Consider the following 27,998-nt stretch of genomic DNA (forward strand, 5'->3'; position numbering starts at 1 on the left):
CATATAATTTCATTAGAGCTATCCTGGGTCTGCCTCCCTTCCATAGAAACTTAGATAGGGCCTTTGTGTATGTCGCCAGATCTTTTCTTGTAATCAAGAAAGGTAGCATCAAGAGGGGATACAGGATCCGTGGTAAGATAACCATTTTTACCAAGTTGATTCGTCCTGTGAGAGAGACCGGTAGGTTTCTCCACCCTTCCAAGGTTTGGGCCAGTTCACGACACACCTGTGTAACATTATTATGGTATAAGACTTGTCTGTTGGTGGACAATTGAATGCCCAAGTAAGTCAAAGTGTCTTTAGCTTCCTGAAACGGATAGGAGCTTGTCTGCGCCTTACGCTTCCGAAGCCACAGGATTTCCGATTTCATTTTGTTTATCCTGTATCCTGAAAAGGACCCAAAGGCCTCAATTGTCGCCAGGATTTTTGGGATGTGCTTTGCTGGGTGCTCCACAAAGAGGAGCATGTCATCCGCATATAATGCTAGATGCATTTTCTCATTTCCCAGCCTCATACCTGGATATACCTTGCGTAGTTTAACAGCCAACGGTTCTAAGGCCAAGTTAAAAAGGAGGGGGGATAAGGGACACCCTTGACGGGTGCCCCTTTGTAAGGTAATACGCGGTGAAAACAAGCCATTCGCCATGATGGAGATCCATGGGGCCCTGTAAATGTTGCTGACATATTGGAGAAAAGGTCCCGAGAAGCCAAAGCGTCGCATTACATCCAGCAAGTGGCTCCACTCCACCCTATCGAAGGCCTTCTCCGCATCCAGGGATAGCAGGAAGGCCTCCGGCTTATCTAGTGCTGTGGGAAGTTCCGAGTCCTTTTCATAATGCGCTATGGCATGTAACACCCTTCGCACATTAGTTACGGACGTTCTGCGGCACATAAATCCGGTTTGGTCCGGGTGAATAATGTTGGTCAAGATTACTTTCAGCCTGTCAGCCAGGATCTTCATCAGTATCTTGTAATCCGAATTGAGTAGGGAGATGGGACGATAGGACTCAGGGAGCCCCGGGTCCTTCCCAGGCTTCGGAATCAATGACACATGCGCCATTGTAAATGTCTGAGAGGGAGGCGCCAGCTCTGTATAGTATAGATTGTACAAAGTAGTCAGGGTAGGTGTAATCTGGGTCTTCAGCATTTTGAAGAACTCAATATGGAGGCCGTCGGGGCCTGCTGCCTTCCCGTTGGACATGGAGGATATAGATTTTAAAATTTCCTCAGGAGAGATAGGTGAGTTGAGGGCCGTCACCTGTTCTTCCTTGAGTTGTGGGAGATCAAGATCTCTCCAAAAGGATGTTACAACCTCCTGGGGGGGCTTCGCTTGGCTAGCATATAGGGTGGTATAGTAGTCCGCCAAGGCCGCCACTATAGACTCTGGGGTCTTATGTGTCTTGTTGCCGTGGACGATCGCCGCAATAGGCCTACGAGCAGTCCGCTTTTTAATCAGTGAGGCCAATAGCCTACCCGATCTGTCTCCCTCTCTATAATACTTCGCCTGGGTTCTGAGGAGTTGTGTAACCGCTTGGTGACCCAGAAACACATCCAGCTCTCCCTTGCTCTCAAGGTACTTGTCCCTCAGGACTTGACATGGGTTGCCACAGTAGGCCTGGTAAGCTTCAGTTAAGGCCTCTTGCAGTTTTTGCAACCTGGTTTGGGTTTTTCTCCGTAGGGCGGCTACATAAGAGATAATGTCACCCGTTAAAACCGCTTTCGCCGTATTCCAAAACAATTCTGGATTGTCTCGGTGAGCTTGGTTGTCTGTATAGAAGTCATTCCATGCATGTGTTAGATGCTTGAAAAAGTGTCAGAGGTGTAAAGGAAGCTTGGGAATCTAAGCGTCTGCTTATTTGCAATCACGGTACCGACCGCGAGGAGAAGTTCAACTGGGGCATGGTCAGAGACCACCACGTTGTGGATTTTGGTTTTAGTAATCCTTGGAATCATGCTAGAGGATGTCATAAATAAATCTATGCGCGACAGTGTTGGGGTAGCTCTAGAGATACATGTATAATCTCTACTTTCCGCATTCCTTAACCTCCAAACATCCACTAGCTTTAAGGAGTTAGAGATTCTAGAGAAGATTTTGCGTTCAAAAGTGCCATTGCATCCCAACCGTATACGTTCCGGATCTCTCATTCTATCGCAGACGGGGTTTGGAGCTAAATTAAAGTCACCTCCGAGGATAATCTCGGAGCCCATGAAAGGCATAAGTGTTTGTATAAGTCGTGTACAGAAGGCTGTGGATTTACAGTTTGGGGCGTATATGTTGCATATTACTAGCACCTTCTGATTTATTCTAACCTTAATTACTAGAAATCTGCCCTCCTTGTCCTTAAGTGTGTGCAAGATTTCAAAGTTCCCTCTCTTCCGAAACAGTATAGTGATGCCCCTACTCGAATTAGTGTAAGAGATATGTTTCACATCCCCCACCCAATCCCTCTTCAGTTTCTCATGTTCTACTTCAGATAGGTGTGTCTCCTGCAGTAGTGCAATGTCAGTTCCTAAGCGTCTTAAATGTGTCAGTATAGTATTTCTCTTAGCGGGAGAATTAATCCCTCCTACATTCCATGATATAAATCTTACCGCCATCTACGTGGTGTCATGTGAGTTCGGATCGCACCAGTACCCTGTGGGAGGGAGAAAAAAAAAAAAAAAAAAACACAACCCTTCTCACCTTCCTACTTGTATCCACAATTGGGTCACACACACTGTGCATTATCCTAGACCTAAGCACGCCTGTCATCTGCAGCTCTGAAAGGGAATCTGACAGATTACAAAGCATTCTAGAATGGAGTTTGCATTCTACATCTTCTTTGCAACGAACATTTAAACTAATGCATACTGGATACGCCACATCCAGATAAAGAGCCAATGATCCATTCCTGAGAGAGAGTATTAATTCTTTGGCTGCAGTATTTAAAAAGAGTAGCATGTACAAATAGGTCCTATAAACAACAGTGAGCATACAAGGTGTGTGGGAGTGCTTACTTAAACTAAGTAACAGGTCGCATATAGCCAGTGCAACATAGGAAAGCATAACATAACGAGTCAAACTGTTTTCCCTATTAAACATAGATATTAAACACATTGATATAACAATAAACTATAGCGGTTAGGGATAAAGTTAACCTTTACCCCTGGTATAAAATACACAGTTACCATCCTCCCTCCCCCCCACCTCTCACCCTGGGTCAGAGCGGGATGATCTGGGTGAGTCTGCACCTTCCATGTCTCCCACACTATTTAGATACACGTTGGCTTCTTGTGGGGTATCAAAAAATTTAGGGCCGGAGGGGGTCAGAAGCTTCAGTCTAGCGGGGTAAAGGAGGTACACTTTTCTCCCTTTTCTATTCAATTCAGAACATATTGGGGAAAACTCTCTATGCTTTCTCATTAACTCAGAAGAGAAGTCTTGAAAGATTAATAGCTTAGAGCCGTCAAACAAAACAGGGGAAGCTTTCCTAAAGGCTCGCAGCATCTCCACTTTAAGCTGAAAGTGTAGCAACCTGATCATAACTTGTCTGGGTTGGGTATTACCCCTATCAGTTTGTCTCTCTGGGCCTATTCTGTGCGCTCTTTCTACGCTGCCTTTGAACACAGCTGGTGTTATTTTTAAGAGCCTAGGTAGGGTCTCCTCTATGAAGCAGATAAGATCTTTGGGTTTCACACTCTCAGGGATACCTAGTATGCGCAAGTTATTGCGGCGAGACCTGTTTTCCAGGTCTTCTAATCTTTGGTGCAGATTAATGTTTTGCTTCAGTAGGGCATCTAGCTGTGTGTCGTGTGTTAGTGAGGTATCCTCTAGCCCTGACACCCTGTCCTCTATTTCGGTGAATCTGACAGAGAACTGCTTCATCTCTCCAGTCAGATGGTCTAGACCTCTCTGGAGGTTTTCCATTTTTGGGAGAAAGATAGAGGAGAGCTGCTGAACCACCGCATGGGTGTCTATGGAATTTGCAGCAATTTCCTGCCCACCAGATGTTGTTTCCTGCAGGTGGTCAGCAGCTCCCCTGTTCTTGTTTACATTTTTATTTTTGCCTGACATTTTTCCCCCAGACAGGAATCTATCCATGTACCAATGCAGTGTAATCTAATGGCTTTTCAGTGAGTAAATAGCAAAAACAAAGCATACACATGAAAAAAGAGAGATGAACACTGTGTAGATAGACAAAACCATAAAGAAACAAAACTTATAAACCCCTCTCAGTGTCTTGAAAAGTATAGGCTTCAGTGCGTTTTGATCTTCCAGGAGAGCCCAAAATCAAAAGTTATTCTCCTATGCGTTAAGTCCAAAGTCACAGCCTGATTAATTAAGGCTAGCAAAGTGGTTAACCAAGGTTGTGAAGAGGGTGGCTAATTTTTCAGTCTCGGTGTATGGGTTTCACTTAAAATTGTAGGGGGTAAGCCTTTCCCTCACATCCAGACTGTGGCCCTGTCTATCAGAAGCAATCCAAGAGTCTAGCCCCCACACCACTCGCTATCTGGATGATATTCCCCTCCATCAGATATGAAAAAGAACAGTGTGTCTGGTCCGGTGTTGTACAGGCAGGGGCAGTTTAAGCAAAATGGTGAGTCCTCCAGCTAGGGGGGTGTAATGATTCTAGTGATGGGGTGTTCTAGCCCCTGACAGAGACGTGCCTTAAGGAGATATGTAGCGGGCCTATGCTGGGGTGCATGTAAAGTACTTTACCCTGTCTTCGTTTCGTCTCAGGTGGTGAGCTGCTTCAAATTCTGTCCGAAGGCAAGTAGGGGATCAGCCAGTTGTGCAGCAGTGAATGGATGTCTGTTCCTGTCTGCAGTGTGGGAACTGAAGCAGCCGGCTATGCGTGAGGCCAAGATGGCGCCCAGGGCTTTTCGCGCCAAATGAGGATCGCTGCTGCAGATAGAGTGAGCCTGCTCCTGTAATGCGATAGCCTCTCCCTCCACTCCTCAGCTCCTCTCAGGTCCCCACTGGCAGGTGGGTGCAGAGGTTTTCTCACCCGAGCTCCGTCTTTCCTCCGTCTCTCAGTTTACCCCTGTGTGGAGCAAAGGTATGCGTGGGGTAGGGGGACGGTCCCGTCACCGCTGGGATACCGGGTTGTTGCTCAGGAGGAAAAGGCGCTGCCCAGCTTTCTAGCTCTCTTCGGGTTGTAGCAGGCTCCTTATCCAGATAATACCGCCTTGCCAGAGTGCGGTATTGCAGAGTTTGCACCCGGTTGCGTCTCCGGAAACAGATCCACTCCCCTGGATAAGACCGGGTTACAGATGGTAAACGATCCTCCCGCAAGCCCACTCCGATGGCTCGGGTCAATCTCCCAAACAGGGGTATGCTGCCAAAAAGCCTGACTGGTGCAGGCGCACGTTCATGTGCCGGTATGCTTACCGGGGGGGCGAGATGACTTTTGCCTGTGCCGAAAATGCCGGATACCTTTTGTATCAAGGCTAATATGCACACGGATTATGTTAGGGGTCCAGGGTAGTAAATTTAGGCAGTTTACAGCAAGAAATGTCCAATACGGTGCTGTGTAGCTCAGGAGCTGTTAGCACTTGCTGCCTTCTCCCTAGCCCACCCACCGGAAGTCGTCATCTTATGACTATTTATTCGGTTGTCGTGCGAAGCAAACTTCCAGTCACTGAAAAAAAGAGTATTTGGACTCTATCAGCAATGCTGTCAGTGCTCAGGGACCTGGAAAAAAGGACGTTGACCAGATAAAGAAAAGGTACAACGACATTAAAAGATTTGCCAAAGCGAAATTGGCAAAAGAAAAAAAATTCTTCCTGTGCTACCGGAGGTGTCTCCATGGCTAGCAGGATCAACAGTGAGTAAAGATTCAAGTGTATTGTCCCTCTTATATATCAGTTGTAGGCATGTATCTTATAGACCCTATTGTTTATTATGGTGCTCGCCACCTATAAGCTGACGAGGGATTTTTCACGAGGTAGGTGCGGACAAAGTCACGAGCGTATAAATAGATAGTTTAGTAATTACTGTTTTGTGCAAGATTTATGTCGAGCGAGTATTTTCTAGCTACAAAAAAGACTAGAATATAAGAGTTGCGGACAAGTTCGCTCGACACTTGTAAATGTAATTTTTTTCAATGAATTCGGGGCATAGTCATACGGTTATTGATCCGCATGCAGACATTTAGACGGAAATAGTCATGAAGACCTCACAGACAGCTTAGTACATGGAGCCCAAACAGTACATGTCTAGCATTTAAAGGGAATCTGAACATTTTGTCATTACAAGGCATTTTTTAGTGCTGCATTGCTGTAGAACATATCAGTAAAGACCTAACATTTTGAAAATACAATCACAAATTACAGCACCTCTAACCAGCAAGATCAATGCACTGCCAACGTATGTGCCTTCTTTTCCCAATGATCTATCACTAATCCTGACCAAACAGTTTGTTCCTGGCAAAACAATTCAAGTTTGCAAGCTTAAAGGGACAGTCAACACCAGAACGTTTGTTGTTTTAAAAGATAGGTAATCCCTTTATTACCCATTCCCCAGTTTTGCATAACCAACACTGTTATATTAATAAACTTTTTACCTCTCTAATTAACTTGTATCTAAGCATCTTCTGAGAGCCCCCTGATCACATGACTGTAACTATTTATTATCTATTGACTTTCATTTTAGCCAATTAGTGCAGTGTCTGCCACAGTCCACGGGCGTGCTCACAATGTTATCTATATGGTTTGCCTGAACTAGCTCTCCCCAATGTGAAAAGCAAATACAAAAGCATGTGATTAGAGGCGGCCTTTAATGGCTTAGAAATTATCATATGAGCCTTCCTAGGTTTAGCTTTCAACTAAGAATACAAAGAGAACAAAGCAAAATTGGTGATAAAAGTAAATTGGAAAGTTTTTTTTAAATTACATGCCCTATTTGAAACATGAAAGTTTTTTTTGGACTTGCCTGTCCCTTTAAGCTCTGTTAGGGTTGCGACATTTTGAACAAATATGTATCTAAGCCTCTGCAGACTGCCTGCCCCCTTATCACATGACTTTATTATCTAGTCACTTGCACTTTAGCCAAATACTGCAGTGTCATGCAGAATTACAGGGAGAGCACAATGCTATCTATATGGCTCACATAAACTAGCAGTCTCTTGTTGTGAAAAGCATGTGATAAGATTAGAGTCTGTCTATAGTAGCTTAGAAACAGGTAGAAATTTAGAGGTTTAAATGCTATAAAGTATATTAATATAACAATGATGGTTGTGCAAAGCTGGGGAATGGGTAGTAAATGTGTTATCTATCTTTTTAAACAATAATTATAATGTAGAATATCCCTTTAACTTCTTTGATATACATCAATGTTTCAATCATATCACCTCTTCCCACTTCTCACCTCTAAGTAGCTGAGCTCTTCTTTGTAAGCTTTATTTTTAGAACAATTAGAAGCCTTCCTTTGAAAAAAATTAAATGTATTAAATTACCCTTCTGAAGATATGGCCTGCAGAACTGTACACAATATATTCAGTATGATTAAAACAAAAAAATAGCACAAATTATAGTCTGCTGCCAGATGATAGTTTTTAAATTGCAATGCATTATCTATCCTTAAACTAATTTTGACTTTAGTGTCACATGGTCCCCTGCCAAGTATGAGACAATGACGCTTTACACACTACATAAAAATGCCTACACTTCACCAGATCCCCCTTGGCCCCCTCTCAAGGACTGACAAGTGCATTACACATGGACAGATCTCAGTAACAGCCCTTGCAAACAGACTTAGCATAGAGAAAAATAAACTAGTCAGCCCCTAAGTACAGGCTGCAGATCAGGTGATATTTACACACTATTTTTTTGCATTTAGACACTGACCAAGCTAATAAAAAAAAATAGCCACCAAAATAGACTTGTGTCATCAACATAAGCAGGGGGATAAATAAGCTCAGCCATTTTGTACAGGCTGCACTGCAGTAGATTTGGTGATATTTACACAATATGGTAGTGGAGGGCCCTCTAGTGGGCCTGTAACAAAATTAAGGGTTTACCAACTTGAAGTCTGGAGTAATGCTAAATGGTGTTGTTACAATGTTGCAAGTGGGAAGGAGGTGTCTGTTTTCTTACCTTTATAGGGTCCTGCAACAGTGAGATCAGCCTCTTTCGGTTTCCAGACTTCAAGGAGAAGGTTTCTGAAGTTGTCTGAAGGTTCTTGAAGTGAAACATGGAGAGATCCAGGAGAAAATCTGTGCCTCCCAAGCGTTACAGGGAGGTGGTGGAGATGGCTGCAAGAAAGAAAGGACCTGCAAGGCACAGACAGGAGCCGGAGTCAGAAGATGTGGTACCCCCCACCCCCCAAAAATCCCCACCTGCTAGGAGTTTTAATAAGGGAAAGGGCAAGGCAGGGGGTAGCTCACGGTCTACAGGCGCCGGAGGGAAGGCCCAGACCAGTGGGGTAAATAGGGTAGCCCCCAATCAAGGCCCGCAGGCAAGCGGGGTTGTGTCAGCGGTGGGGGGTGTTATGGGGGGAACAGAGTGTGGCCAGGGGAACTTGTCTGGTCCGGTTGCCCCACTTACCTGGCACGGGTATGGCTGGGGGTCCGGGTGCTGGTAGGAGAGCGTGTGGCGCAGTTGGGTCCCACGTGGGTATGCATGTTGATGGCGCGCATGCGCGCATGGCGGTGGACCGCGGTCCTCAGAGGGGCCAATCTGGTGTGTCAGGCGGAGCGGTGTGTTCAGTTGGGAGGCCTACAGTGCGGCCTAGCACGAGTGAACAGGCCGTGGCTACGGATAGAGGCAGTGACGGGCAGAGGCCCGTGGTTGTGGTGAATGAGAGGGGTGCAACGGTACGGAGTACAGGTAGAGGGGCCACATTGGGACAAGCTTGCATGAGGGGTGGTATGAACCTGAGGTATGCAGGTGCGGATGCAGTATCAGAGGCCGAAGGGCCTGAGGGGTCATATGGTAGATTGGAGACTGGACGGAGATATGAACCACACATGGGGTGGGGACATGCGGGGATAACGCATGCCTATGAGGGAGTTTCTCAGTTTAGGGCTGGGGGATTTGTGAGACCGAGTGAGGCGACAAATGATACGCAGTATGAGAGGGCGCAGATGCATAGAGGGGGCCAGTCTCATGGTGGTGTGGATGAGGATATGATCAGGAGAGCTGTTGAGGCAGCGTTGCATGCGAGGGATGCTGCGAGGCCCCTGCCTGGGTTTAGTGGTCACGCCCGGGAGGGGGCGGCGCAGGAGGTGATTATCAGGGATGCTGTGGCTAATGTTCTGGGTATGTCAGCTGGGGGGAGACAGGGGCAGGGGAGAGAGGGTGTTTCAACTGTTGCCCCTCTCGCAGACCGGAGTACCCCCCAAGTTGTTTTGTCTCAACAGGTTCCGTCAAGCACAGCAGAGATGGCAGCGAGCTCGAGCAGCGCCCTGGCAGTAGCGGGGACTAGTGGCATCCAGAGTGCTGCGAGTCCAGCGACCCCTTCTGCAGCAGGGATACCAGGCGAGGGTGAGTGCCACGCACCAGACATCATACACACTGACACGGGGTCTTCCACAAGTGGGTCAGGATCAGGATCAGATAGCGGACTGTCGTGGGCTGATTTGCCTGCACTTTTACAGGAGGCACACAAAAGGTGGGGGCGGCCTAATGTTTTAGTGCTGCACCTCGGGGGAAATGACTTGGGGGCAATGCCCGCGCTGGATTTGATCAGAAGAATGACAGCGGATGTGCAATGGATGCACACTTGGTTGCAGGGTGTGACTTTGGGGTGGTCAAATGTAGTTGCTCGACTGCACTGGCGGCACATTGTCACACAGAGGGCTGCATATAATGTGCGCAAAAAGGTGAATAGGGAGATGGGAAGAGCGGTCACGGGCATTGGGGGTTTCGTGGTCAGGCACGAAAGCATAACGGCCGACAAAAGGGACCTATTTAGGCCTGATGGAGTCCACCTTACGGACGTAGGGTTGGATATGTTCCTAAGGGACATCAGGGGAGCCTTGTTGGGGATTATTCATTAAGGTATGGGTTGAAATTGTTGTATCTGCAATCTGTTGAAATCGTTATGTTGTTATGGTTATGCTAGTTAAATTGTGGTTTATTACTGGGTTCCTGTTGGTTGGTTTGGCGGCAAGAGTTCACCTGGCTCTTGTGGCGGGTGGTCAATGCCCTGGGGAGCGGGCACAAGGAGAGAAGAGTGACGGTCCTGGGAAAAGGGAGGGGTTATGCCTGCCAGGCGCCGGCCTGGGGGTCCTCTCCCTCGCAATTGGACCGAAGACCTCTGAACATCACAGCTCTCTCTGAGTGCCATGGGGCGTGACAGCCGGGTGTCACGCTGCAGGTATCGAAAGGGGCCTTGACCATCTGCTAGTAGGGGCTAGGTTAGGGTGAGATGCCGCCAACGTTGAGGATTACGAACTTGTTGCCAAGTTTCGTTGATAGGTTGATCAAGTGCCTAAGGGTAATTTGAATGACTCTTCGGCACAAGTTAAAGCGTTTATTTAATAAACGTGAACCGTGACCGGTTCTTTCTCCCAAACAAGTGGTGTCGTGTCTTATTTACTAGATAAGGTATTAGACAGTAAGAAGGACGGAATAGATGGTTTAAACCTTATGGTAGTGGAGGGCCCTCTAGTGGGCCTGTAACAAAATTAAGGGTTTACCAACTTGAAGTCTGGAGTAATGCTAAATGGTGTTGTTACAATGTTGCAAGTGGGAAGGAGGTGTCTGTTTTCTTACCTTTATAGGGTCCTGCAACAGTGAGATCAGCCTCTTTCGGTTTCCAGACTTCAAGGAGAAGGTTTCCCCGCCCACCCGTCCCTGGAAGAGGAGATTGGCGGCTACGATGCGGCTGTTAGGGTGAGTTGGCTCGGCAGGGGTGGGTTTAATTGAGCTAGCCTTCAGTAAGACCGAGCCTTTAATGTAGCTAGCCACCCCTGAAGTTGAGTTGTACGATTCGGCTGGCAGGGGGTGCCTTACTGGGCTGGTTGGATATGCCTCAGCAGGCGGGTGGTCAATGCCCTGGGGAGCGGGCACAAGGAGAGAAGAGTGACGGTCCTGGGAAAAGGGAGGGGTTATGCCTGCCAGGCGCCGGCCTGGGGGTCCTCTCCCTCGCAATTGGACCGAAGACCTCTGAACATCACAGCTCTCTCTGAGTGCCATGGGGCGTGACAGCCGGGTGTCACGCTGCAGGTATCGAAAGGGGCCTTGACCATCTGCTAGTAGGGGCTAGGTTAGGGTGAGATGCCGCCAACGTTGAGGATTACGAACTTGTTGCCAAGTTTCGTTGATAGGTTGATCAAGTGCCTAAGGGTAATTTGAATGACTCTTAGGCACAAGTTAAAACGTTTATTTAATAAACGTGAACCGTGACCGGTTCTTTCTCCCAAACAAGTGGTGTCGTGTCTTATTTACTAGATAAGGTATTAGACAGTAAGAAGGACGGAATAGATGGTTTAAACCTTATTGTTTTCTGCATTTAGACACAGACCCAGGCTGGCTAGCTTATTTTTCTCCCTGCTTATATTGAGGACACAAATTTATTATGGTGGTTATTGCAAAAAATAAACCATCCAAATAAATGTGTGTACTCAACTAACCTTTTTCCACAGTAAACAATAGTATTTGGACACCACATGACTATAACATGTCACACAGGGCAACATCTAAAAGTAAGCAAATGAGATGCTAAGTCACTAAGTGAAAATTATTTAGGCTAAACATAATAAAATAATAGCTAGCCTATAGCTGCCTCATTTACAGACACCTTGTGAGGCTAGGCAAAAAAATACATTCCCATGCTGCCTTTATATTTTATATTAGGACATTTATTTTTATATAAACACAAACAATACAGTTCTATTTCCTAAGAAAGTAATTAATTTCACTGAAAAGTAAAGCAATATATTACATTATAAAATTACAAACATCATGTTAAAACAGTTTTGTTTTGCTTTTCAGGGAAATTAATTACTTATTAGGACTAAGACTATCATGTGGCAGTGCTGCTGTCCAAGTTGCGACTGAATTTTCTTTATAAAAACTAAAAAAATATCAACATTCTTTGGGAACTCATCTCACTCTGACTGATACATAGTGTTTCAATTTCATTTGCATGCAATTTTGCTATTCTAAAAAGTGCCATGTTGCTTTTGCAGTGCTGGAAATGGAATCATTGAATTCCTCTTCTAAGCACTATTGCACACAAAAACAGACAATATTATTTACTCAGACAGTATTATTTACTCAACCAGTCTCTCTCCACACTGCCTACTCGCCCATTGTTCCCCTCCAAATAAAACGTAAATTCTGCAAATGTCCACTGCTGTTCGACCTCAACTCCTCATGATCATATTATTTGCATTCCTCATCCATGACCATGCAGGCAGTACAGCACTCAAAAACAAAATTTTTTTTATTTCATTATATCCTTCTGTCTGACTCTGTAGACTGACTGCTGTAAGTCTTACCTTAACTCACCTCATCAAAAATAAACAAACCGCCCAGCACCTTACTCGGTCCCACTCTCTGCTTCTCTCAATACCAAGTCCTCCACAGTGCTCCACTACTACTGTTCGCCTCTACTTCACTGACTGACTCACGTGATGACAGCGACGAACCTCCCTACTCCTCTCTGCTAAAAAATGTTGCCAAAAAAAATGCAAAAAATGTCGCCCAAAACAATTATAATAAAAAAAAAGTCAGTGCACCAAATTTTTTTTTAAAAAAAAAAATTGCATTAAAAAATACAGTTGGCACCAGCAGCTTGGGCCCCTCTAACCACTGCGCACGAGGCGGCCACCTTGTTTGCCTTGCCCTAAGACCGGCCCTGTCTATGGGGTCAAACTAAAACACTCATGTCAGTTATTGCTCAAGAGCTAAGCTAAAGGTGCGCCAAGCTAAAGGTGCGCTAAGTTAAAAGTGCGCCAAGCTGAAGGTGCGCCAAGCTAAAGATGCCCCAAGCTAAAGATGCCCCAACAGTGGAGTTTTGCACCAACATTTAAATAATGATTTTCTATTGAAATATATTTTCAAAACACTGTAGGGTTAAATTTGTTGGTGGGTGGGGGGCGTGTCCGGGCTTAGGCTGAAGATGGCCGCAAAACTGGGAGCTCTGGCAGAGTAAATTACATTCTGCCATGTAACTAATATAGTTTGATGCCATCCAGCATAGAATTCTGCACCACCTGAAAGGGAATAGTTTGCTGGTTAAGGCAATACGTTTGTTGTGCACCCTCAGGGTCTCCCAGACTGGATTGCTTCAGTTTGTTTTCGGTGGCCTCCACGGAAGGAATTCCTCAGCACCCCCCCCCCCCCCGGGGAACCGGGTATGTGGAGATATTTTCCAAATCTCCATCTACATTTCAAGATTGAGCATGGAGAACCTACTTGAGGTTATACATGGTTGGATGACGGATTTTGAACATACAATGTCTGCCAGATTTGACCGCCTTCAATCCCACATGGCACTAACTCATATCAAGATGGAGCTATCAGGGAGTGAGAGAGAGGCGAACGCAGAGCACTCTAAGTTATGTGGCAATGCGCTAGAGGACATAAACCCGCATATTGATACAGATATGCATGTCAGTGTGAAGCCGGGATCTTGTGAAAGCTCCTTGTCTGCTTTGGTTCCTAACCGGGGAGATGCGGCCGGCTCTCTGGAGTGGGATAGAGGCGAGGTAAGAGCTGAGCTGATGACAGGGGAAGATCTGCATGCTATGCTTGAGCTACTGGCATCGGGACACTTCTATTTGCCTGACACGGGACTGTTATTGCTGAAAGAGGTAGATGGTCGGACTCCGTACCTATTGCCCGCTGTCCCGATGCCACTCGAGGGAGTCGTCTCCTGGCTGACCGCACAAAGTCAAGCTGCATCTATGAACTGTGCCTCCCGAACCGGCATTGGGTAACTGCGCATAGCCCCTGCCAACATAGAGGGACAGTTGGTTGACTTTAGGCACCTTGTCTGGCCCTAAACAAAAGCTACATCTTTGTGGTCAATGTGTCACTCTTATTGGGACCAATGACGACCTTTTGGTCTGATGTGCTCCGTGCAGTTAATTTCCACTCGCTAGATGTGTGTATGGGCGACTGATTCAAAATTATATAATCTCTTAAATCTTGTATGATGCTTGTTTGATCGACCAGAGGTGTGAGGTTATATGGAGGTTTTATATCTTTCTAACCCTGCTCTGATAATACAAAATGTACAGTGTGCTCCTTATTTACGTGTCAATAGACTTTATTATCCTGCTTGGTGTGAATTTCTGGGACTAATCTATTGTTGCACTTATATCAGGCTTGTTCTCTTCAATATATTAAGCCTAGAGAAAGGTATCAATGGGGTGGGATCCAGACCACTATGGGCCTTTACGGTAAGGGGGGGGGGCAATTTGTACCTTTAAGCCAGTATTATTTTATATCTATGAATAAGTTACAGTGTACTTAGAGGTTCTATCTATGTTCTTATGTTCTGTTATGCATTCAGGGTAGCCTCCGATATCTATATACTTCATTCTTGTTTATATACTAATTATTCTACTTATTATAGGCTCGCAGGACATGTCTTATTGTATATCTACTTTGACAGTTCACTGACCATATGTGCACATTGATAGATATCAGTTTATGGCTCAGACGTGGCCTATCAGGTTCTCATAGAATATATAAAAAAGCTACTTATTTCCTATTTTGATAAAAGCGAAACAGCTAGATTTTCAGAGGTTGATGGTTTTAATTTAACCCTAACATTTGGTAATAACGCGATGGGTCTTAGATAGGCCCTGATGATATATTCCCCATCATTTACCCCATTTTTGTGGGGATACGCTTCATCTTAATTTCAGCATATAAAAAGGGGATCTTGGGATACAAATGTACAAAGTTCATATTAAAGATTAAAAAAGAGGTTTGTCATCTGAGACCCAGAAGTGGTCTCCTTTGTGGAACTTAGCCCCCTATAGTGTAACTAGTTCTTATTGAGGCCCAAAAGTGACCTTGTGTGACATCAGGGAGGTGTAATGATCATTAGGCATATTAGTTGCATACCTTATGTCTGTACCTCTTGTCTGGAATATGTAGTGTATATTGGAAATATGTGGTACTATGCTGTATTTCTCATTATTGCTATGTTTTATTGTTTTGTTTTATATGTATGCCTTGTAACAATCCTCAAATAAAAAACTATTTAAAAAAAATTGTTGGTGGGTTATCATACTACTGGTAGTTTAAGTTATTCTCTAAGGTTGAAGTCATTGTTAAGCTAATTGCAGTAGGAGCATAGACACAGTAACAGTGATGAGCCATTTTGGATGTTGATCCTAAAACAATCAACATTTTTCGTTATTTATGGACAGCACTTTTTTCATTATAGTTTCTGTGAAAAATTGACCTATGTTTAGCATTTGCCAGTCCTGTTTGGCTGACCACAATCCAAAATTCCCCACATTTGTTAATCGTTTCAGATTAGTTACCATTATTTCCAAGGGGAACAACAAATATATACAGTACATCTAAATTTTACAAAAATCTTACATTATTGAAATTGAACAATTGAAAAAAAGATTTTCTCTTTCAATGCTAACAAAACATAATTAACTTAATACATGTGAGTCAATGACTAGCTCACAGGGGCACAGAAGTCACACAACTTCACATTCCAGTATTCAAAGTGATTGAAAATGGCTGAGCTTCCCAAGCCTCCTACCTCTCTAGGCTAAACTGTATTATATAAGCCTGTATGGTATTTAATGCCTGACTGGCTGTCCCTAAAATAAATTATTAGTAGTTCTATGGCAGGACTGAACAGAGAGCGATGGACACATGAATGGTCAGACCCCCTGTACATCATTAAAAACAAAGGAGTTCATTACCAAAACAATAGAACTTTTTTACCTTTGATGAAGCAACCATTCATTCTTTGTCTGTTTCATCCAATAATGTATTTTGTAGTTTGTGTATTGGATGAAACCCTGAATTGGGATACATTTGGATGAATTTGTATTGGTCTAAAGCCAAAATGCACATCCAGTTAGCTACAAATTTATAAAGCCATTTTTGCACTTTTCAAATTCTATTGCTAAAAGAACTTGATAAATCTTAGACAACACTTTTCCAAAAAGTGTTTATTGGGTTTGCACACAAGCAAAAGGCACCGATATTACCTCCATGCTAGATGACATTAGGAAGCAATGTCACCAAACAGATACAAATGTTACTTATGCAAATGCTAAAGATATTAATAAGAAGAACGTTTACATTAATAAATATTAGCCAAATCAATAACCCAAGAAATACAAATGCCCACCATACACATAATGCTGTAAAGGACCATTAAATTTGATATTTCAACAACATGGCAGTGCTCCTCTCCTCTCTGGGGGCTGTGGAGGATTAGGGGTTAATTGTATAGTTTTTTTTTCCATGGTGAGTATGGCGGACTAGGAATTAATGGTGTAGGGGTTAATTAGGATGGGGGTATGGCAGATTAGGGGTTAATAGTGTAGGGGGTTAATTGTGATGGGTTTGCAGCAGACTGGGGGTTACTAGTGTAGGGCGTTAGTTGTGATGGGGTTGTGGCAGATTATGGGTTACTAGTGTAGGGGGTTAATTGTGATGGGGTTGCTGAATATTAAAGGTTACTAGTGTAGGGGGTTAATTGCGATGGGGTTGCTGCAGATTAGGGGTTACTAGTGTAGGGGTTAATTGTGATGGGGTTGTGGCAGATTGAAGGAAACTAGTTAAGGGGGTTAATTGCGATGGGGTTGCTGCAGATTAGGGGTTACTAGTGTAGGGGTTAATTGTGATGGGGTTGTGGCAGATTGAGGGAAACTAGTGTAGGGGGTTAATTTCGATGGGGTTGTTGCAGATTAGGGGTTAATTGTGATGGGGTTGTGGCAGATTGAGGGAAACTAGTGTAGGGGGTTAATTGTGATGGGGTTGAGGCGAATTAGGTGTTAAAAGAGTAGGGGGTTAATTGCAATGGGGTTAGAGCATGAGTATGTTGCAATGGGAGTATGCAACATGTAATGCAGTATTGTGAAGTTAACTTTTCGCATGTTGGTTTTCGTAAAATCACAACATTTGAACTCTTAACTTGTAATACCAGTGCTACCCGACCCTTTAAAAAGTTAACTTCTAGCAAAGTTAATGTTTGAGTGGAAGCGGTAACTAGCTCTCCACTTTTAGTCTAGTCCTTAATATTGATTCAGCAGTTAGATATCTTATTTATGCAGAATTTATTGATAGACTTACAAACTATAGGTTTGTCCTTTTTTAGTTGTAAACTGCCTGAACTTTCATGACTCAGATAAAGCACGCAATTGCAATTCAATTCCATTATAAAATTGTGCACAATCTTTTTATATGCGCACTTTCTTAGCCACCAACTCCTACTGAGCATGTGCAGAAACTCACAGTTTAAACAAATATGCATTTTGTGATTGTCTGATAGCTGTCACCTGATGCAGGCAGAAGTTACATTTAACGAACTTTAAAATGTGTCAAATCTACTACTTATTTGAAGTTCAGTGCTTTTGCATTGTCTTTTTATTATGAATTTGTTGGTTACGCAATTCTACTGCATTAATTATCCTTTAAGTACTCTGACATTTGTTTTGAAATATTTTTTTGTCTAGACTGTTCTGAACAGCTTCTAAGCTATTTTTTAGTAAGTAAATTGTGCTGGATCAAAGAGCTCCTACTGTCCAAGAATCAATTTATTTTTAGTGCATCTCATTAGTATCTCATTAGCTACATTTAAAAAAAAAAATGTAACCCACCTACACCATTCAATTACAAGGACACCTGCACAGTGGGTCTGTGACTAGCCTCTTTAGTTGGAGCTTTTTATGTAATTATAAATAGTTGGTGCCATGATTACTAAGAAAAAGGTTGGGTAAATATGAAAAATAATGTAATTTTAAAACTTATATCAGTAGTTTTGCCTTATATATAAATAACTACATATAGGGGGCGATTTATCAAGCTGAGGCGACAGGGGCACACATACGCGCCCTTGTCCACCGCAGCTAGCCTCTTGCAGACTGAATTCCCCTGGCGGAATTCAGCATTGCACACAAGCGCTATGTTGCGCTTGCGTGCAATCCCGCCCCCTGCCCGCGCACAGCCAATCACGCGCGGGCAGGAGCTGTCAATCTCCCCGGTCGGACTAGACCATGGAGATTGAATTTCGCCACTTTATAGGTGGCGAAAGATTAGGGTAGCAGCATACTGTATTAAGATCACAAGCTAGATATGTATTTGCTTTTTTTTTGCAATTGCAGCATTTATCTTATTTACGTAACATTGTTCTGTCCATTGAGAATTTCAAACAGCCTTTAATTCTTTCTTTGTGCTGAGTACACATTGTAATGTATCTCATGTGGCTATTACATGATGATTTATACTCATGAAGGTTCGCTTATGACTTTGTAGCAGCAGGAACTGACTTTTCTGATCTTTTTTGCCTTTCCCAATTCAAATCTCACTCCATTAAAACTACACAGTCAACAAAACTGAATTGCAGAATTGTACAATGTGTCTCAATATATATTAAGCAGCACAGTATTTATTGGTGACATCAATAAAAGTAGAATTTTGAACACAAAATAAGAGAAAATAGTCATCATTAAAAAACAACAAGTTCAGCAGACTGAAAAACATCAGGATATAGCAGAAAGCTTATAAATGACTTAAGACATGCTAGTGAAACAGCATTAGCCTCCTTTCCAACCCATGAAAATTAATATACGGAAACACTGAACACTAGCAGTAAGTTATTCCAACGTGTTAGAAGTGAAGCCATTTAATATGAGGCATCTGACTGAATCATTTATATCACCCGGAAATCTAGGTAAAGGGATATAAAACAGTGCTCCTTCAGTAAAAAAAGAAATACTGTATGTATAAGTATACAAAAAAAGAAACAGATTAAACTAGATTACAAGTGAGGCGCAATTGCGATTTCGCCATCCATTTTTCTCCCTCTGATATTACAAGTCGGGAGAAATCATGATTGCGTAGTGCAATAGCATTTTCCACTTCAATCCTTACCGCGATCTAAGAGCTCTGGTAAATTGTTTAACAAAAATAAAAGGTTGCACAAAACACAACAAAAATACATTATAAAGTACTCTTACACCCATAAACTACACTATTAAACCCTAAACCGCCATCCCCCACATCCCAAACACTAAATAATACTATTAACCCCTAAACCACCATACCACCAACAAAAAATAAAACTATTAACCCCTAAACCATCATCCCCCCACATCGCCAACCCAAAATAAAACTATTAAACCCTAAACCATCATCCCCTCACACAACTAACTAAACTATTAACCCCTAAACTGCCATTCCCCACATCGCAAACCAACTAAATAAACTTTGAACCCCTAAACCACCATCACCCCACATCGCAAACTAACTAAATAAATGATTAACCCCTAAATCACCACCCCCACATTGAAAACTAAATAAAAAACTATTAACCCCTGAACCACCATCAACCTATATCGCAAACTAACTAAATAAGCTATTAACCGCTAAACCACCAACCCCCACATCAAAAACTAACTAAATCTATTAACCCCTAAACAGCCATCCCCCCACAATGCAAAGGTTTTTTTTATTCTTCGTAATGTAGGCTTTTTATTTTTGTAAGGTAATTCCTTCTAAAGTAATGGTATTTTTTTTAGGGTAAGCTTAGGTTTTAATTTATTTTACAGGTAAGTTTTAATTTTTTTTTAAGGTAGTTAGAATATGTTTTAGCTCATTTATGGGTATTTTAATTGCTGTTAAGTTAAAGGGTGTTAGGTTAGGGGGTTTAGATATTAATTACTTTGCGTTGTGGGGGGATAGCGTTTTAGGGGCTAATAGTTTATTTTGTTAGCATTGTGGGGGGGGGGGGTGGCAGTTAGGGGTTAACAGTTTATTTTGTTAATTTGCAATGTGGCGGGATGGTGGTTTAGGGGTTAATAGTTTATTTTGTTAGTTTGTGTTTTGGGGATTGGCAGTTAAAACTCAAATGGGGCTACCATGTTTGCGCTCTCTCTCTATCTCTCTCTCTCTCTCTCTCTCAGTACTCCACTACAGTGGACCCTGCACAAATAAAGTTTTTTTTAAAAATAAAAAAGGTAAAAATGCTTTAAAAATGAAGATTAATACATATTATAATGATATGGTTATGATTTCTATTAAGTAATGTATACCCAATGATTTGTCCTTTGTAATTACAAAAATAAAGGAGACTATTTTATATGCTTTTAAACATACAACAACACCATAGGACAATTAGTTTTGACAACAGTTCAAGTGGTATTTCACTGAGAGATTTCAAAAAAATCAAAAGATATGTTTCGAAAAGCGATATTTTGTGCTCAATTTATAACCTAAGCCAAAATGTTTAATTAAGTGTAGCAAAACAACTTTTTCCAATCAAAAATATATATTTGAATGATCACCTTTCATTTGAACAATATTTCTATAGTTGCTATAATGCTAACCATATTTTATCTTTGTATTAAGTAAAACAATGATTTGTTAAAGTAATATCATGACTGCGCTAACTTACAGGCATAATACAAGTTGAAAGTAAACGGTTGCGCTTGAGCAAAAAGAAAATTTGTGCTCAACAGGTTAGCACACTTGAAGACCTAAGCCTCTATTTATCAAGGTCTGTCAGACCTGATCCGACAGTGCGGATCAGGTCCGACAGACCTCACTGAATACGGCAAGCAATACGCTCACCGTATTCAGGATTGCACCAGCAGGTCACAAGAGCTGCTGGTGCAACGCCGCCTCCTGCAGTCTCGCGGCCAATAGGCCACCAGCAGGGGGGTGTCAATCAACCCGATCGTACTCGATTGGGTTTATTTCCGGCAATGTCTGTCCGCAATACTCAGAGCGGACATGTTATGAATCAGGCGGACATGTTATGAAGCAGGCGGACTGCTGTTTCTGCCCCCTAGCATAAATTGTAAAGGTTAAAAAAAAAGTTGCACCAAGCACAACATAAATACATTAACCCCTTTGTGCCGTCATCAAAGTGTTAACATCGGAACTTACTGTAAAAATGAAATCACGCGATCCTCGATGCAACCACGTAATTTCATTGCCGGTATCTGATCATGGTGGGCTGCCTATGCTGATACACATGCCCTACACTCTGATTTTTACTTGTGTCAAAGGGGGATGCTGCAGGATGCCATATAAGGTAGGATGTTCCATGCCATACTAACAGTGTTAAAGCCCAGCACTTATGTTACACTCATATATACCCTTTCTGATTAAAATATTTAATATAAATATATTTTTTATAAGGGTTAAAAGTTACATGGTACAGGTATACCTCGCTCATACAGCGGGTTAGGGACCGGAGCCCTGCTGCAAAGTGAAAACTGCCTTAAAGTGAGTCAGTGTGTTTAAAAGCTTGAAAACATGTTTGAACTAACATATATTAGAGGGCAATAGCACTAAGTTTAGTTTAACATTAGCACAGCACAGTATTCAGTAAAAATTGTATCTGTAAAATAGTGACAATTACTGCAGTAACATTTGCCAGACTAAAATATTGAGACACAGATTGCCCTGCAATGCTGTAAACAGAATGAACTGCACATAACAAAATAGCGCCAGTCACTTTTCTCGCATTCTCACGATGAGTATAGCACTGTTTCAAAATCATTGTAGGTTTAACTTCAGCTCCACAAAGCACTGTATTAGTGAAGCGCTGTAAAGTTAAGTATACCTGTATATGACAAGGTATTTGACTGGAAAGGGCTATAATGTATACATGTGTCTAAATATGTGAATGTGTTTATAAATATATATCAACATATGTGTACATACATGTGTATATATGTCTTAATAGGTGGATATACAGCATGTATATTCATAGATATATAAACACATATATACACACACATGTATATACATATATACACATATTTATGAACTTTGGAACCCTTTACACATTTATACATGAATAAATATAGATGAAAATGTTCTTTGTATTTTTAAATACATATATATATATATGTATATATCTATACCTGCATATATTCATATAGATATATAGGTATAGATATATATTTAACAAAAAAATATTTTCTTCTATGTGAATACCACTGGAATGTAAAATATTCATAACTACCTTAGGGTTTAGTGCTCTAGGTTTTACGCAGTGTTTGGTTAGTATGCAAAATAATAAGTGTTAGGTTGTTTTTTTAAAGCATGCTCCATTAAAGTCTATGTGAAGAAGTTAATGGAGTCATGATATCAGAAGTCCTGAAGTTAGCGCGCATCAGGTTTCACTCAGGGCTAAATTTTTACTTTTAACTTGTATTACTTTGAACGCAGTTTGTGTGAGATCACACAAACAATCCCTTTTACACATGTACATTGCCGCATTTGGTACGTAACCAAATAAACAACATAACCCCACTACGTTATTAACCCCTAAAGCAACATAAACCCCCAACTCAACATATCCCCACTACATTATTGATCCCTAAAGTGCCATAACCCCCAACTCAACCAAACCTCACAACACCATTAATTCCTAAAGCGACATAACCCACAATGCATCCTAACCCCGCTACATTATTAACCCCTAAAGCAACATAACCTCCAACGTAACCTAACACCACTACACCATTAACCCGTAAATCAACATAAACCATAAAACAGCATAACCCCACTACACTAGTAATGCCTAAAGCAATATAACCCCCAACACAAATTAGCCCCACTACACTATTAACCCACAAAGCAACATAACCCCAAAATTAACCTAACACCACTACAATATTAACCCCTTAACAACATAACCCCACTGCATTATTAAAAGGACAGTTAACCCCAAAAATGTCTCCCCTTTAAATTATTTACAACAATCAATTTTACCTGCTGGAGTGTATACAATTGTTTACAAGTAGCTTCTTTATTCCTATTTCAGAATTTGAAATAGCTGATTTAGCCTGTGGTATCCCCACCTATACTGAAAGTTTCTATACTGGAGTATAAACTATTGATAAGCCTATGTAAACACTTGCAGCAGAAGAAATTACACTCTAAGTCGGGTGCAGGATAGTTAATTGATACATTAATAATTTTCCATTGTTCTCTCTAAGTATTGAGCTTTGGTTTTCCAGACAAATATAAGATAAGGAAGCTTTATGTGTACACCATGTGAAAACATAATGAGATCTGTTATTACCTTTAAGTTCAACCCATTGTAATAGGCTGTGGTTTAAAAGCACAAAACCAGCTACTTCATATACACAAATAAACTTTGAAATGTGATTTCTCAAATATGTTATACTCTGCAGCTGGTATAACAAGCCATTGAAAATACATTAATGGAAAACAATTTTACTGTGTACTGTCCCTTTAATGCCTAAAGCAACATAACCCCCAACACAACCTAACCACACTACACAATTAACCCCTAAAGCAACATAACCCCCAACACAACCTAACCACACTACACAATTAACCCCTAAAGCAACATAACCCCAACACAACCTAACCACACTACACAATTAACCCCTAAAGCAACATAACCCCCAACATAACCTAAAACCACTACACAATTATCCCCTAAAGCAACATAACCCCAAACATAACCTAACACCACTACACTATTAACCCCTAAAACAACATAACCACACTAGACTATTAAATTATAAAGCAACATAACCCCAACACAACCTAACCCACCACACTATTAACCCCTAAAGCAACATAAGCCACAAAAGCAAATAAAACCAATATATGTCAACAACCAAAACCCCAGAACAATAAACCACAACAACGTAAACAAACATTAAAGCAAAAGACAACAAAGAACAACAAAATAAACAACCATTGAAACACAAGAAAACAATAAATGAACAACAAAGTAAACCATTAAAGCAAATGACAACAGCAAGAACAAAAAAGTAAAACATTTAAGCAAAAGACAACAAGTGGGCTGTGGCGGCTCCAGCTCCTCCTCGGTTTATTGCTGTATTTGGTCTGGCTTCATATGGTAAGGGATCACGATCAGCACGATTTAGTGTACTAAATAAATTAATAAATTAGTTCACTTACAATGATCTTTTAACATAAATCTGTGATCTGTATCAAACTCTGCTGAAAAGCTACTTTTTTTACACGTCCTCCCAATCTTTGAAAATTACTTCAATTTGTTAAAGTCCCACATTTTTTTTACAACCATAAAATCAATGCATGAGAGAATGTTGTAAAAACAATATTCACAGATTTCATCACTGTAATTTGTCCATAACAGTATTTCTCAACCCCAGTCCTCAAGTACCCCCTAACAGGACAGATAACTAGGGCACAGGTGAAATAATCAGCTGCTCAGTAACCATGGTTACTAACCTGCTCTCACCCATCAGCTGATTATTTCACCTGTGCCCTAGTTAAGATATAATGAAATATATAGAAATGGATATATTGAAAATCTGGCCAGAAAATATGTATCTAACATTTTATATACTGGCCAATATCGCCATAGGAAAAAGAAACATGACATTAAAAGCCAATTAGCCAAAGTATAAGAAGTAAGCAACAACAGCCCTATATTTCTCATAGAGAAACATTGGGAGGAGAAAAGAAAGGATGTGAATATAAATGCCCCATGAGAAATGATTATTAAAAGACCTGCTCAGTCTCACGAGTAACAGTGAAGATAGATATATTTCCCCTTTAGAGAATTTAGTAGATATGTGCAATTCATTTTGGCAGAATTTAGTTTTCGGACGAATTTTGGCCGATTCGGAGATTCAAATGAATCTGAATTTCCAAATCGGCACCATAACTAAAATCCCTGAAAAATTCCGAAAATGAATAAATCAGTTTCCAAATTTTTGGATCCATTCTTTATTCATATTCGGAATTTTTCATTGTTCTAATCAAAACCGAAGTTCCCCGACATCGCTGACACTAACTAAAACTGTTAACCCCTTAACCGCAGTTCCCCGACATTGCCGACACTAACAAAACCTATTAACCCTTAAACCGCCATACACCCACATCGCCAACACTAACTAAAACACTAACGGCTAGATTTAGAGTTTGGCGGCCAAAGGGGTGTGTTAGCTACGCGTGCTTTTTTTCTCCCGCACCTTTTAAATACCGCTGGTATTTAGAGTTCACAGAATGGCTGGGTTTTCACTGCGTTAGGCTCCAAAAAGGGAGCGTAGAGCATAATTTAACGCCACTGCAACTCTAGATACCAGCGGTGCTTACGGACGCGGCCAGCTTCAAAAACATGCTCGTGCACGATATCCCCATAGAAAACAATGGGGTATTTTGAGCTGAAAAAAAACCTAACACCTGCAAAAAAGCAGCGTTCAGCTCTTAACGCAGCCCCATTGTTTTCTATGGGGAAACACTTCCTACGTCTGCACCTAACACTCTAACATGTACCCCGAGTCTAAACACCCCTAACCTTACACTTATTAACCCCTAATCTGCCGCCCCCGCTATCGCTGACACCTGCATATTATTATTAACCCCTAATCTGCCGCTCCCTACACCGCCGCAACATACATTATAGTTATGTACCCTTAATCTGCTGCCCCTAACACCGCTGACCCCTATATTATATTTATTAACCCCTAATCTGCCCCCCACAACATCGCCGCCAGCTACCTACAATAATTAACCCCTAATCTGCCGATCGGAGCTCACCGCTACTATAATAAATGTATTAACCCCTAAAGCTAAGTCTAACCCTAACACTAACACCCCCCTAAGTTCAATATAATTTTTATCTAACTAAATAAATTAACTCTTATTAAATAAATTATTCCTATTTAAATCTAAATACTTACCTGTAAAATAAACCCTAATATAGCTACAATATAAATTATAATTATATTGTACCTATTTTAGGATTAATATTTATTTTACAGGCAACTTTGTATTTATTTTAACCAGGTACAATGCTGTTCCGATCAGCCAATAGAATGCAAGCTCAATCTGATTGGCTGATCGGATCAGCCAATCGGATTGAACTTGATTCTGATTGGCTGATTCCATCAGCCAATCAGAATTTTCCTACCTTTATTCCGATTGGCTGATAGAATCCTATCTATTATTAAATATTTAATAGCTATTGTACCTGGTTAAAATAAATACAAAGTTGCCTGTAAAATAAATATAAATCCTAAAATAGCTAGGGTTAGGGTTAGGGTTAGAATTAGCTTTAGGGGTTAAAAAATTTATTAGAGTAGCGTTGAGCTCCGATCGGCAGATTAGGGGTTAATACTTGAAGTTAGGTGTCGGCGATGTTAGGGAGGGCAGATTAGGGGTTAATACTATTTATTATAGGGTTATTTAGGCGGGAGTGAGGCGGATTAGGGGTTAATAACTTTATTATAGTAGCGGTGCGGTCCGCTCGGCAGATTAGGGGTTAATAAGTGTAGGCAGGTGGAGGCGACGGTGAGGGGGGCAGATTAGGGGTTAATAAATATAATATAGGGGTCGGCGGGGTTAGGGGCAGCAGATTAGGGGTTCATAGGGATAACGTAGGTGGCAGCGGCGTGCGGTCGGCAGATTAGGGGTTAAAAAAATTTAATAGAGTGGCGGCGATGTGGGGGGACCTCGGTTTAGGGGTACATAGGTAGTTTATGGGTGTTAGTGTACTTTAGAGCACAGTAGTTAAGAGCTTTATGAACCGGCGTTAGCCCAGAAAGCTCTTAACTACTGACTTTTTTCTGCGGCTGGAGTTTTGTCGTTAGATTTCTAACGCTCACTTCAGCCACGACTCTAAATACCGGCCTTAGAAAGATCCCATTGAAAAGATAGGATACGCAATTGACGTAAGGGGATCTGCGGTATGGAAAAGTCGCGGCTGCAAAGTGAGCGTTAGACCCTTTAATGACTGGCTCCAAATACCAGAGGGCGGTAAAAACCAGCGTTAGGAGCCTCTAACGCTGGTTTTGCCGGCTACCGCCCAACTCTAAATCTAGGCCTAAATAAACATATTAACCCCTAAACCACCGCACCCCACACTGCCAACACTAACTAAACCTATTAACCCTTAAACCACCGCCCCACACATCGCAACAACCTAAATTAACCCCTAAACCTAACACTCCGTAACTTTAACATAATTAAAATAGACCTAAATTAAAGTTACAATTATTAACTACCTATTTCAAAATAAATACAAACTTACCAGTGAAATAAAAATAAAACCTAAGCTAGCTACAATATAACTATTTACTAGCTACCTAGTTAAAATAAATACAAACATACCTGTAAAATAAAAATAAAACCTAGATTACGAGTTTTGCGTTCAGAGGGGTGCGGTGCTAACGAGCAGTTTTTTCTCACCGCTCACTTACCTACAGCACTGGTATTACAAGTTTTTACAAACCCGGCGTTAAAAGACAAGAAGTGAGCGTAGAGTAAAATTTTGCTCCAAATCTCACTTCAATACCAGCGCTGCTTAAGTCAGCGGTGAGCTGATGTAACGTGCTTGTGCACGATTTCCCCATAGGAATCAACGGGGAGAGCCAGCTGAAAAAAAGTCTAACACCTGCAAAAAAGCAGCGTATAACTCAGTAACGCAGCCCCATTGGGAAAGACATTTCATGTTTAGGGAATCTACCGCCCCCAACATCGCCGCCACTATACTAAATTTATTAACCCCTAAACCTAAGTCTAACCCTAACCCTAACACCCCCTAACTTAAATATAATTACAATAAATCTAAATAAAATTACTATCATTAACTACATTATTCCTATTTAAAACTAAATACTTACCTATAAAATAAACCCTAAGCTAGCTACAATATAACTAATAGTTACAGTGTAGCTAGCTTAGGGTTTATTTTTATTTTACAGGCAAGTTTGTATTTATGTTAACTAGGTAGACTAGTTACTAAATTTATTTATTAATTTATTTATTTATTTTACCTAGCTAAAATAAATACAAATTTACCTGTAAAATAAAACCTAACCTAGGTTACAATAACACCTAACACTACACTATAATTAAATAAATTAACTAAA

Source organism: Bombina bombina, chromosome 3 (assembly GCF_027579735.1).
Source record: "Bombina bombina isolate aBomBom1 chromosome 3, aBomBom1.pri, whole genome shotgun sequence".
NCBI lineage: Eukaryota > Metazoa > Chordata > Amphibia > Anura > Bombinatoridae > Bombina > Bombina bombina.